Genomic DNA, 15,342 nt, shown 5'->3' on the forward strand with positions numbered 1-15,342 from the left:
GTACAAGTTGGTTTTGGGAAAAAATTAACAAGACTATATTACACCTGTGTTTAAAGCACTGCTCTAATAACCAGTTCATTTCCAGGTATAATGTAAAGTGGTGTTTCTCAACCTTGACAACTTTAAGATGTGTGGACTTCAACTCTCAGAATTCCCTAGCCAGCATATAGAGGGTTGGTTCTTGCCTTTAAAGACCTACGTGGCTTAAGTCCATTCTGTTCAACAGAATGCCCCTTTCTACATGAATATTCATGCTTACTGAGATCATCCAAGGAATTTCTCCTACTGTAGTTATGACTCAGGGTTAAGCCTTGTCTGTTACCAGCATGATTGAGTGGACTGACACTTAAAAAAAACAACAACAATAGTAACTTCAGTTTGCTTGTTTTACCTGTATTATTGGTCTTAGCTGCTGTTTTAATTGTATGGATTTTAAATCTGTTTTTGCTATAATCTCCCAAGAGATTCTAGTAGTTAGTGGTATACCAAGTTAAGTAACATTAAATTTGACCACTGTGATTCTGTTTGCTTAGAAATCAGTGTTTTTACTTGGATCATGTAGACTATTATTTATTTGGTTACTTCACTGTTATATTTCTAGCTTTTTACAGTTAAAAGTTCAATTCTTACTGCTTATTACAATATTGGGAAGATGAAGCCCTCTAGTGGCGAAAAGAGGCTTATAAAGAAGCATTATCTCTCTATCTCTATCTCTATCTCTATCTCTATCTCTATCTCTATCTCTATCTCTATCTCTATCTCTATCTCTATCCACTGGTGTCAATAATTTCACTCAGTGTTTATGAAAAAAAATAATGTAAACAACAAAAGTGAACAAGAAAGTGAGTTGTAAATATCTTCTTTCCTGACAGGCTCACATGGGCAGGATCTGGGTACTTCAGAGGAAAAGGTATGCGATGTTGCCCTGTTCCAATTTGCTGAGAAACCCTGTCTCAACAAGGCCTTTAACTTTAAAGTATTGACTCAGGGCTAATCCACTTGGATCAGCTGTCTTGGTTTGATGATGGGACTTCTTGTGTGTGCACTCTGCAGATGAGGAAAGCCCCACTGGACAGTTTGATCAAAGCAGCATGGCTGCTTCAGTGTGACATTTGGAGGTGAAGTGTCATTGAGAGTAAGGTGGCACACAAGTGTACTAATTCCTTCTCCTTCTCCTTCTCCTTCTCCTTCTCCTTCTCCTTCTCCTTCTCCTTCTCCTTCTCCTTCTCCTTCTCCTTCTCCTTCTCCTTCTCCTTCTTTCCTGGATCAGGGCATGTTTTCACAACCATTTTGCATATTTCAAAGTCCTAAAAGAGTATGCAAACTTTTCTCCAGGGAGATGGGGGGGGGGGAGTACATTGAGAACTTGTTGGGAGAACAAAGAAAAAGGAGGCAACCGAGAAAAGAGGCAGCTGATGAAGTCTGCATTTAATCACATCATGCAAAACCTTAATGTATCTTATTTTTTAACGGTGTGTGATGTATGAATCCAGTTATTATGGTTTGTAAAATATGGTTTATGGCTTTGATTAATGAGTGAACCCAGCTAACTGCTTTAAGAAGGAATAGAAGAATAAACTGCAGACATTCAAATCAGGTGTGGTCAGTTGTTGGGGTAGTTTCCAGTTTTACCTAGATTCTCCCATAATTATTTCAGGGTATATTTTGGGCTCTTTTTTCTTATTGTGACTTTTGCTTTTTGAAGTGACTAATGATTATTGCTAAACAAATGAGAACATCTGTTACCTGGGATTGTTCCCATAGTTTTTGTAATTCCCTAGAAAGGTTGTTATTGATCCTCTTTCCTCTGTTTTGGGTACTGCATTAAAATAGCCAGTATCAATACAATTCTGTGGCAAGAATACAAAACTATATCCCAGATACACTGGCTCATTTACTGTGGTTCCTGTATGCAATGTTTGACAACAGGTAACCTTTTAAATGTCTCAGCAGATGGCAACACCTGGCAGGCCTTAGCCACAGAAGCTGAGCATGGTCAGGGATGGGAGTCCTTCGGGAAATATCCGGGCTGCAGATTAGACTGTGAAGTTGAAAAACCTCCTTCCAAAAGAAGGAAATGCCCAATCACTTCCACACTGTTGCCAAGAAAACTGAATGAATGTGTCCATGAAGTCACTGTGAGAATCTTTCAAATTAATTGGTTTCTTTGTGTTAAACTGTTTTGAATTTTTTTCTTCTTCTTTGACATAGTAGTTAAATTTGCTGACTGCTTTTATCTGGAAAGAAAAAAATATCATACTGCACTTCTCCCTGCTCTGAAGAAAATATAGGATCAAGGGAAAGGAAAGGAAAGGAAAGGAAAGGAAAGGAAAGGAAAGGAAAGGAAAGGAAAGGAAAGGAAAGGAAAGGAAAGGAAAGGAAAGGAAAGGATAAATGCCATTTGTAAAAGTTTCTAGTGGTCTCCAGTGAAAGCCAGCCTTATCCCAATCTAGATAAGGAGGTCCAGGTATTGCTGCAAAAGGTGCTGCACATATAATTACACAAGTGCTGACTGAAGAATTCATCCATCTAGGCTGCCTTCAGTGGGATTCTTATTTAAGTGTGCATCCCAATTGTACAGCTAGATAAAACTGCCTGTGTGTACAACTAACAAATTCAAACTATGCTCTTCAGAGCAGTGTCTGTACCTGTTTAATTTACAAATCTCCAATACAAGGAGCTGACATAGAAAGTCCCTTTCCATTTCCATCCAACTTGATCCTCTGTGCTACATGACCCCACTCCCAAATGCTCTGGTGAAAATTTAAAGCTTTGCTAAATGCTCAAGATTAACTTCCATATGTAAGTCAATTTACCACTGTTGAGTCTTTCAGTGATGTATATTGTTTCCCATGATAAAAATGTTTTATGAACATCAAAATGACTTTTAAGAACCAAATTAAACCATAACATGTTTGATCTTTTTGGACTAGTCACAAATGGATTGTTTTTCAATTTTACCTCTTAGCCACCTTTAAAACTGGTTGCTAATTCCCTAAACTCTGCAATCAATTTGTTCATTAGATTTTATGTTTATGAATTCTCATTACAATATTCTAAATGTCTATTACATATAATCAGGAATTTAAATGTTTACCCATTTACTTTCTCAGAGTAATCATGATTAAAATGGGTAATGTTTCCCAAGTTTTCCCCCAAACTACTCTGCAATGATTAGAAAATTAAATGGAGATTTAAAAGCAAGCTACTTACAGCACTGAAGGAAAACAATTGAATTCAACACTTTTCACCCATAAGAACAGATGTATCAAAGGGATAATAATAATAAAAAAAACTTATTGGAAACCAAGTTAGAAATTTAATGAGAATGTAATGAGGATTATTTCCAAGTTTTAAGGAGTTAAAGTAGTTTCCAGTAAGAAGGAACTACCTCAGTGTTTACAGAAAGAGTCTGATTATTTTAGCATGACATGCTTATCCATGGTCGTGAAATCATGGTTTACTCAATTACCCCAATTTTCTAGGGTCAAACAACACACTGACCCATAAACTAACTTTACAGATTGGGTTTGTACAACATGCAGTTGGTTAATTTGTAGTTCAATGAACTGTGGAACTCAGTCTCTGTTTCATCAGATATAGGCACAGAACCAAGGCTGGGCCAAGAGCAGCCTTGTAATTTATCCTATAAACTGACTAGACTGCACATAACTTTGCTTTCAATTCTTTGGAGGAAGCAGTACCATTCTTCTCTTCTCTTGTGAAACAGATGGGAACAAAAAACCCTGGTATCTAGGACTGCTGTGGAAACGGCTGTGTTAATTCCTCAACAAAGACCAGAGAATGATGCTCATTGCATTGCTCCATCTGAGATTAACAAGAGAAGTCTGCCCATCAAACACCATCCAATTGGGAGGATATACTATGGGGCACTGTGGCTATCTGCATCCTGAGAAATTGAGAGAGAGAGGACACATAGGATAGTATTTTCAATAGCAGTTTCCTTATTGTAGAATATTCTGACCTCTAGATCAGGGTGTCCTCTACCTTTTTGTCATTTAAGTAGGCAGCAAAACAAGATTTATTTATTTTTTGTAGAGCCTTTGGAGTGAATGGTCCTCAAAATTTGACAATACTGGAGGAGTATATGGTTTTTATTGGTTTTATTACCTGAATTGGGTTTTGATATTTTTAGAAGTGCACGCTGCCTAGAACCCAGTGAGTAGGCAGCATGAAATTATTGTAATAAATAAGCAAACAGACATGGGGTCATTGGCTTAGAGTCTCTACTGGCTTCATTATCACAAGCTTGATTGAACTCAGTATGGAGGAACACACGAACACTATGTGGCAGATATTGAAACAACTGAGAGAAGCACCACTGGCATGTGTTTGCATTTCATAGCATTATACAGTTCATGAATCACATCTGCCTTTATTGATTTAAATGATTAAGAAAAATCATGAAGTTCAGGAAGACTGAGGCAAACCTGAAGGATTGGAAAGAATTGGAGGAAAATAGATTCAGTGAGACTCATTTGGCCTCTAATTATGTGATATGTACTACTAACTTCAATTCTTTAAACATACATGGTCATCCTATTTTAAAATAACACCATTTCCAAGAAGAAAGAAGCATGCTTTTATGAATGAGCCAACCTTTTATGCATTTTTGTTTTATTAATTTATATACCATATCAGATTACATATACATGCACATATATGGTACTACAGTTGATTAGTTAATAGGCCAACAGTAACAACAAAAGCATTGTCATTCCATCACTGACATAATTGTGATTTATAACAAGCAGTTATAACTATAACTAACATACAATTGCCTCATTTGATTCACTGCTCTATTTTCAAGTTCATATCAAGGCTGCAGGAATTTCAACTAAAAGACATTGGCGAAATGTGTTCAAACCTTGATTCTCCACTGGTTGGAGACCAATTGTAGCAATTGGTACATCAGTGGGAGACAGCACATTTCTCTCTGCACTAGCACAAAGACACATTCCTTTACATTATGGGAGTGTAATTACTGCATAAGTGTTATCTTGAACATACAAGGACTGAACGGTTAGGAGGAAAGGAGCATGCATGAAATCCCCAATTCTTTTCTTTCTTGGATACCAGATTTGAGTCCTATCAAAAGTTTATGGAACTTTTATTAATTTCTAGTCAGTAAGTTCATTGAGTCTCTGTACAAAAAAGAGGGGACATAAATCAAACAAATGCAATAATTTGTTTGATCTATATGCCATCTTTTTTTGTTCAGGAACTCAAGGAACTTAGCTAGCAATTACAGGAATACAAATACAACAAAATACAATACAAAATACTTTAATGACCAAATATAAAATATATACAAGGAATTTGTCTTCGGTGACAAACAGCAAGATCAACAGTGTGTTTGGATAGCAACAGAAAAATAATAAACAGTAATAATAACACTACACAGTAAACTAACTTTTTCAAAGGGAGAAGCCACTGTCCAGCACATATCGAGTCATGTAGTATTAGAAATAGAAATTTCATAAACTTTTGATATGGCTCAAATATGGTATTCAAGAATCTCCTTCGGGTTAGAGCCACAAAAAACATGACTAAAATTAATCTAGATATTTGTTACTATGTCCCATTGAAATCAATGCAATAAACTGATTACATTTAAGTTAAATTCCATTGTATTCAGTGTGATAAACAGCAGTCCTTTTACATTTACCTGGAAGTAATCCTTAATGATCAGAGTGAATAAATATGCATATATCTAATAACCAGTGGATTATGGCCAACTAATGTCGTGCATCAGACAAAGAAAGAAGCATATGTTTAGTTGAATTGGAGACAAATAGTCCAGAACTGACAATTATTTTTATTTCACATGAGTAAACTAGCATTTCAATTTAGCTAATCTCTTATGAGACCATACAAGAATTCTACCTTATTTACATTTAATAATGTGCTTTGCTATTTTATTAAAAAGATGATTTGTCTCATCTTAATGGAACTTAAGAAGTAAAGGAATGTGGTATCTGCTGTAAAAAGAGACAGGAATTCTGCCTTTGTAATGAACAATGGTAATTACATTAATTAATGTAACTGTAAGTAGCTGAATGTAACTGTATAGTTTAGTAAATAGTTCCACCTGGAACCTGCAGATACTGAAAGTCTATTTATGCAGAATTTATCTGAAGAGCTAAGAAAAATAAAGCATTTGAACAATACAGCCACAATGCATGTACTTTATTTGAAAAGAAAGTCTTTCTAAATTCAACAGAACTTATTTGCTGACTTTTATTGACATGAATAGAAACATATATGAATACTTCTTTGACAGTAAGTTGAAACGAAAACTGTGAAGCCATTTCTGAGTAAACATACATGTAAACAGCCTACAACACAATCCTTTATTTGCCCAGTCTTCAGTCTTATCTGGATCACACAAGGACATCTGATGAGAGATCACAGAATCATAGAGTTGGAAGGAAACTAAGAGATCATCAAGTCTAACAATCTTCACACTGCAAGATTCACTATACCATCCCTGTTAGATTACCATCCAGCCTTCAATTGAAAACCTCCAGTGAAGGGGGAGAAACCACTGCATGCGGTAACCTTCTCCATTGATTGGCAGGTCTTACTGTCAAGCAGTTCTTCCTAATATCTAATCTGTATCTACATCCTTGTTTCATTCCATTAGTTCTACCTTTACCCTCTGGAGCAAGTGTGACTAAGTCCGAACCCTCTACAATGTGACAGCCCTTCAGATATTTGAAGACAACTGTCATGCCATCTCTCAACCTTCTCTTCTGCGAGCTAAACATACCTATGTCTTTTAAGGCAGAGTGGATTGGGATACTTACTTCCCATGATCTGGACTCTATGCTCCTCTTGATGCTCTTCAAGGTGATGTTGACCTTCTTTGCAGCTGCATTACACTGCATTACACTGTTGGGACATGTTGAGCTAGTGATCCACTAGGACACCCAAGTCCTTCTCACATGTGCTGCTCTTGAACCAGATTTTCCTCATCCTGCACATGTTTCTTTCACAAGAAGTCCACACACATTCAAGCTGCCAAGGTTGAGAAACACAGCTCTAAACAATTAAATTAAAAGCATGTTCTAAATACAGATAATTAATTTGGCCTTTTACTGGGGAAATATTTATTACATGTCAGTCAAGATAGCATTTATTTATTTTTTTTACTATGTGCCAGCAAGTCAGTGTTGACTCTTAGAGACCAATTGTCAGGTCCAGATTAAGAACAATGGTGAAACAGTCCAACTGAGTGAAGTTCCTTTATTTGTTTATACCTTATAGACAGAATCTTGCCAGACTAAATCTATACTACAGCAACTAGTGGCTATACCTTGGGAGATTCTAGGGAGTGGCTATCCTGAACCTCTTTCATTTCCCACACTCCCCCTGTGGACTGTATTGTCTCTTGTCTCCTTTCCCCTCCTGGAATGCATCCCCTCCTTCCTGATAGCCTTGATCTCCCACATTACTCTCCTCCTTGTAGATACATTCCATCCCACAAACAGATAGACCTTCTTCAGCATGATCTGTTCCCAGTCTGGCACTTCAATTTCCCAAGGGTGTATCCATCACCATTGTAACTGAGTCCCTCAAACCTGATACCGGTCATCCTCTTCTTCTCTTTCCTTTCACTTTTCCCAGCCTTATAGACTTCTCAAGACTTCACATAATTTGTACAAAATATGACAGCTTGAATCTGGACATTTATGCCTTGAGTCAGAACTCTGAAATGATTTCTTCTCTGACCCATTTGTTTTACTGGCTATCCATGTTATTCTGAAGAGTCTTATCCCACACCAAAATTCAAAAGCATCACTATTTTTTCTATCCTACTTCTTCAAGGTCCAATTTTCAGTTTCATGAAGTGTCGCAGGGAAAGTAATTGCCTGATGATTTTGATATTTATAGGTATAGATATGATATCTGAATATATTTTCATTGCTACCCTACCAAGTGCTAGTATGTGGTGTATCTCTTAACTGCCGGTTCCTTTACTGTTAATAGTCAAATCTAAAAGGGGAAAACTATCTAACACTTCAATGTCATCCTTGTCAATTCTAAGGCTGGTTGATTTACTTCTTGTAATTAGTTTGGTCTTCTTTATATTTATTGTAATCTTAGTCTGTTGTTTTCATGGTGCTCCTTGACTATCAGAAGTTCTGCATCATTTACATTTTCAACTATCAGAGTAGTGTCATCAGCATAGCACAGGTTATCTTCCAGTTTTAAAACCAAAGTCATCTTCCTGTCTAGTTCATACACACATATATATCATTGGTGACACATAATTAGATAAATTCCATTTCTATCCCACTGCTGAATGTTTCTAATGGATACAAAATGATATAAACTTTAGGTCAAATATCTATTTTTTCACCTATTTTTCACTTTTATTTAAAAGTAGTTGTCTAATTAAGATAATGATGAAATATTAAATATTTTGTTGTAGTACAGTATTCTTTGGTAACCAGCAGAGGTCCTGCTCTATCTTTTATAAAACATGAATGCTTTTAAAATTCAACATTCCTTCAAAAGCGTCCTTTGGTTTAATTCTCATATACTTAGGCTTAGATTAATTTATTTTTCTGCCCCTTTGATAAGATAAAAGTCCTAAGAGCCATCCTAAACTAAAAACTTAAAAAGTTATTCAGCTGAGCATCATTGAAACAACCCAGTTATTCTGTTTTTTGTTTCTATGGGCTGCAATTAAAGAGTAGTATTCTACCTAAAGGTATCCTCTGCTTGAAGATCTGTCCAGTCTAATGACTTAATATGAGAAAGCAGGGACTATGATGTTGCTCATCAGTAATAATCATAAATATAGGGTATATATATTTCCCTACTTTGATAAAGTATCATGAAACCCTCTGCAACTTGAGCCCTTGTTTCTTTCGGGACTCTGTTCTAGAAGTAGGGTCTACTTATCCTAGATAATCTGAGTAGGTGTGATGATATGTGGAAATGACCTTGGGAGCCAGGGGAAAGAGTCGCAGGCTAGGCAATGGTTAGATAAGAGGCAGCTGAGCCTGCAGAAGGAACGGGGGCATGCCAAATGTCTCAGAAGGGGCCCTCCCTAGTTTCTTGGACTGTAAAGGCAAGGGGAGAGGGACTTGCAAGAATCTGTTAATGTAACCTTACAATAAAGATAGAGGTATTATTCCTGGGTGTGATTCTTGTCTGGACTACCTCAAAGGGCTGATGGAATGGAATTGTGAAGGCCAGACTCAGGGAGATAAACGTGTTCTTAGTTCACCAGAGGAGCATGGGAAGTTCAAGAGGATGAGGCTGGCACCTCCATGAGGAATTCATGGTGTTGTGACTGGCTGGCTTGGGAGCTAGCTTTTAGTCTGGGGAGATTTTCTGTCTAGAGTTTGTAGCTAATAAACACAGTAGAACTGAATTTACATTGTCTCTTGGAGTTCTTTGGGCTAAACCTGACAGCATGACAGGATGATGCAGATACCCACACCTACAAAGATTGGAGGCTGGGAACCTAGAGAATGGCATTCCCAGGAGCAGGTATCTCCCCTTGGAATAACTTTCCTGATGAAGTCAGACTAACCATACCCTATCATTCTTTAGGTAAGAAATAAATACCATCTTCTTCCACAGGACAGAATGAGTGTTAAAGGAAGGCAACAGCAGCAGCAGACATTTTAAGATTTTAATATTTACTGAGTTTATGGATGTTTTCAATGTAATCGTTGTAAGCCACCAGGAATCACATGAGCAGGTAACATACAAATAACTGCAAATAAATAAATAAATAAATAAATAAATAAATAAATAAAATAACTATTACACATAGCACCTATAAAAGAGTCAGTTCTCCATGCTGCCTGGTGCATACATGTTTATATCTATAAGTAGTTCACTTTCAGGTCCCTTGGAAAGGAGATATAATTCAGTAATGGAGCACACACATGTGTAGCGTGAAGTGTATTACTGAACCATATCTCCTTCCCAGGTTCAATTCCCAGCATTTTCAAGTAGTGATGGAAAAACTCCTGCCTTGAATGGAGAGTTACTTTGGTGAGGTGAAGACATTATGGTCTAGATGGTCCAGTAGTCTGATATGGGAGCTTTCTCTAGGGTCCAGTTATTCCCTGAAATCAACAGGACACCAATGAACTCCACATTGCCAATAATAAATCAGGTTCTATTAAATGCCTCTGACAATAATAGAGGATTAATGGGATATTGAAAGCTTATCATCATGAAGTACAGTATAATGTTTTAGTGTGCTAACACACTAGACTTATCAGTATTTTGCAAATGAACACTATCACTGTCTAAATTAGCTTTGTAATATTATAAGTTAAGCATAATATTTTGAACTCGCCTATAATTTAAACATTTATAAGCAGTGTAGAACAGGAATGAAGATTCAATTTATCAGATCTGAGTAGTCATAAAAAAAAATCTTCATAGCACAGATCAGGTAGTCCTAAAAAGATAAATGTTGATTTTAAAAAACATATGAATCAATCAGAAGCAGCCAGAAGCTTTGGAACAGAGCATTAAACTTGTTTGACTACAGTAGCAATTTCCTACCACTGCATTTAAGTTGTTAGTCATTGATTGTGCCTAATTACTACTATGAGCCCTCACTACCATAAAATGAACTGATATACAGAATCCTTTTTAAGGAGTGATAGTTGATAGTGTGTTGTAAATAGGTACAAATCAGAGAGGGCAAGCTCTTTGCATGTACTCCTTTCTATCTAGTTACATAATGTGACTACATTATGATTTAGTGTTATATGCAAATACAACTATAACAATTACTTTTTGGGAAAAGGACATAACTGTGCCTTAACTTGCAGTACATTCATCTTAATGATCTTAAAATACTTTGTAGATTTCAGAAATGATCCAGTGTTATGTAAATGCTATGTCCCAGTAAAGGATTGAATAAAATGATGGCTTGAGACAACAGGGATCCACAGCAAACCAAGGTTACGTCAAAATGATGGTCTGTATGGTAATATCATGATACATATCCTCCTCTTACATACTTGCATCAGATGTTGGGACACAACTATTTAAGACACATTTTTGCATTTCAACATACAGACAGTACACATTCTCCTGGGGTTCCAGAAAGCACTTAAGACCTGACTTTGGTCCCAGGTCTGGGATTAATGTGTTTGTGGGGCCCCTGTTATAGTTTCCTTTTACTGTTATGGCTGTTTTAGTCCAGGCTGTCTGTGTTGTTTTATGTTTTTACTATTTTTGGATTTTGTAAGCTATCTGGAGTCTGCTGGAGTAGAAAGTCATTACAAATTTAAATAAATAATAATGATAAATAATACTGTAATGATGTAGATTTTGTCACTTGCCACCTACACCTGTTGCCTCTTCTGCAGATACCCATCTATACCTGAGATGTCTTTGGATCTATATATTTTTTAATTTATTAATTCAATTACAGGTGATTATCTCTTTGGTTATACCATTGATCTGATATATAAAGAAAGGAATGAAAACAGACCCATAGGAAATATCGAGCATATGAGACCCAAAGATTAGCAAGGTGATGATCCATGCCTTTTGAGAGTTTTCAAATATTTTCATTAATATGGAAATATATTATAGTAACTAAAAATAAATGTTGTCTTAAGTTACTTAACAGGCCACTTTTTTTTCTCTAGTAGAATGAAGCTCACTCGCCTTGGTGGGATTCTTCACTAATCATGCTTAAAGTAATTAAAAAACATAGAATACAAATTACATAAACAAAACCAATCTGTAAACCCAGCCGAGGTAGTACCATGGTCCAAATGCAGTCTTGGAGACCCTTGTTTTGAGATGCTTCTGCAAAGCAGTCAAGGTGAGAGCCAACCTGATGTCCAATGGAAGCCATTGCAAAGACTGTCACTATCACTGAAAAGCAGCATCTCTGAGCCTTGTCTCCCATCTCAGCTCCTCAAAGTGGGGAACCACTAACAGCTTCTCCCGGCTGGATCAATCAGTTTGTTCTTGTGGTTATAACATGAGAACTTGTGACCTAAGGGTATATGTATCTTTCCACAGGCACTTTTGTGGCTCAGTGGCCCTCACCCCTGATACACCTGATTTTTATATCTATTTCAGATTAATTTTACTGGGTAAACTGGATAAAATATTTCCATTATGCTGGGAAAAATAGTGTGTATAGTTGCTGGCAGATTTTCCAGTTCAAGATTGGGAGCAAAAAATTAAGGGAATTATTTTTGGAATGTGAAATTGTCTTAGATTCTGAGCCAAAGCACTGATAAATTATGCAAAATTTATTTTCGATCTTGACATTTTCTTACTTGTATGGAGAAAAATAAATGTGATAATCCATCACTGGGTTCCTGGATGAGTGATTTTCCATTTTTAAAGGGTTTTTTTTTTTTTTTAAATATTACTGTCTAGTATACTTTATTGTACTTTCATACAGCAAATGCTTCTTAGGTCCAGTAGAGTTTTAAAATTGACTGGTGTCTAGCTCATTCATTTTGAACAGCCAACACAGGTCTTTTGCTTTTCCAGTATTTAATCTTTGCTTTGCTGATGCCATTATTAATGTTATGTTGTTCCCTGCGTGTCATTTGTTCCCTTCTGTCTTCAGAAGATATAGGTCATTGATTTTCACCATCTTAAGCTCAAAGCTCTACTCTATCCTTAATAGTGCAGTTTAACCAACTATTTTATGAAAATATATAATGAATAGACAGGGAAAATATTGCAGAAGCTTTCTAACATAACAAGTGGTGTGTATGTTTGTGGGCAAAGGGAAATTGCAAAGTAAGAAAGGTATGTTGAATTCCAAAAGCTCCCAAGAGCTCTGCACACTCTAGGTTGGAGTGGAAGGTAAAAAGAGAAGAGGAATATAATAAAATAAATCTTTTTTCAGATACAGGATGGAGAAAAGGAACCCCAAATGAGATTTAACTTCTCTATCCTATAAATGACAGTTACTTTGTTTACATATAATATTACTCTAAGAGGCAAGGAAAAGTCAGTAAAATCATCCATGGTTTAGTCAGGCAAGTTGCCAGCAAGAATCTTAGGGCTAGTGCTATAACCTAACACTCCTAAAGTTTGTAATTTTATACATGTATTAAATATTCAGAGATCCTATCCATTTTTCTGCTCACTCAATTCCAACTCAGTTGTATAGCCAAAAAAATATTTGGACTCTGGTTCTACCACTTGATTAAAGTTAGATATATATCAGAATTTTCTTCAAGGAGAAGTGTGAGATTATAGTTTATTTAAGCCATGTTTGCTACTGGAGAAGACTCTTAAGAGTCCGCTGGACTGCAAGGAGGTCAAACCAGTCAATCTTAAAGGAAATCAACCCTGACTGCTCATTGGAAGGATTAATAATGAAGCTCAAGCTCAGATACTTTGGTCACCTAATGTGAAGAGAGGACTCCTTGGAAAAGACCCTGGTGCTGGGAAAGATTGAAGGCTAAAGGAGAAGGGGACGGCAGAGGACGAGATGGTTAGATAACATCACTGAAGCAATGAGCATGAATCTAAGCAAACTCAGGGAGATAGTGAGGGACAGGAAGGCCTGGCGCGATATGGTTCATGGGGTCATGAAGAGTCAGACACGACTTAACGACTGAACAACAACAGCTAAGCAGGCAGTACATTTCTGAATCTATGTGACCATCTATTGGATACAGCAATCGTATTTTATGCCCAGGCCATCAGATGTTTTCAAACATAGTTGTTTCCATTACTTAGTGTCATTGTTGCAATATTAAGCCATTGTTGGGGGCCCCAAATCTGTAAATAATGTAAAGCTTCTTTTTTCATTATTGCAGCTGCATTATATCTTCAAAGGGTTGCCCTATTCTAAATGACATGATTTCTGTGATATGGTTCATTTCCACCTCCACATGCTACTCCTTTGTTTGAGATATGTCCAGTTCAAAAAGATGAGACTGTTTGCTAAGACAGAGCTCCAATAAATCCAGCAGTGTTGGCACATAAAATAGCAAAGCAAAGACTTTGTTAGCTATGTATATATCAACTTTTTTTAACTTACATTACTGGTGAAGAGCCAGTTTTTCATAATAGGTTAGGAGAGTCTTACAGCATCATCCCTTACTTTCGGAACTTACAGCTGAGCACCTTTTATGGCTGGAGGTGGAACAAGATGGCATTTAGTCAGCATCTACTGCTTCTGCTTCTCTGTCTTTCCTGCTGTTTAAGGTCTACTATAGCAGGCTATATCGAACATCTAAATTGCTACAAGTTCCCGAGGAGAAAGGAAGAAAAAATCAGAGATCACCCTGATTGCTTAAAAAAAATATGCCAATGAAATCCAACTCTTACTTTTAGAAGAGAGGCTGCATATATAACTAACCAAAGTTCCACAAAATGCTTTTCTTGCCATTTTTAAAAGAACCCATTAAAAATAAAATCTAAATTGATACAGATTTTTTTATCAAAGTACAGAGAATTCCTTGTACAGTTCCTTGCTGAAAAAATATTATAAATTATAGGATGAGAAGAGACATACAGAAATGTAAATCCATGGAGTATTTTATATTGATTGCATTACCTCAACACATGGTGCTGATGAACAAAGTACCAGCCTTTGAAGAAAAAAGTAAAGCAAAAATGAAAGAATTTTGCAAATGAACTGGTAGGTGTAATGTCAACACCATCTTTCAAGCTATATGTCATGTTTAATTATTAAAAGCAGTGCCTTAAAGGGGGAAATGATATGTTTTTAGAGAGCTTCTGCTTCAGAAAATCAGAGAAGTGGGAAAATAATACTTTGTTGAAGATGAAGAAATTCTGTTTGCAAACTGAGGCAAAAAGAAGGCAGGCATTAATGGTGGCAAGTAATTGACAATCCACTAAGCTCTCCTTTCTCAATGGAATCTGTTGTAAATAGAAATATTTGCAAAATTTCTATTAAACACAGAGGCTTTATTGACAAAATACTTTTGTGTTGAAGGCCCTGTTTCAGAAATTTGGGGAATTTTTTTTTCTTATTTTTTAAATCACACGTGAAAGAAAAAAAATGCTGAATTGGCATTCATTCACGAATGATAAAAACAGTTGTTGTTCTTGTAGATGGGCTAAGCAGCATTATTGGTTGGCCATAAATGCATAAATAGAGAACATCCTAGCCATGTACTTCAAATAAAAAAGGGCCACTGTTTCAGATATATACAAAGTAGGAGTTGCAACTGGAGTTGGTCATAAATTACAAATCCTGGTTTTAGAAAACCCAAAATAGTGAGTCTGTCTTGAGATTGGGCATAGAATTAAAACAAAATTTGGTTAACAGGGCACATATAATGGAGTGTGCGCAAAATAGCACCAGGTATCAGGTTC

Source organism: Python bivittatus, unplaced genomic scaffold, assembly GCF_059951505.1.
Source record: "Python bivittatus isolate LINGU-HERP-01145 unplaced genomic scaffold, Pbiv_v1 ctg000840_np1212, whole genome shotgun sequence".
NCBI lineage: Eukaryota > Metazoa > Chordata > Lepidosauria > Squamata > Pythonidae > Python > Python bivittatus.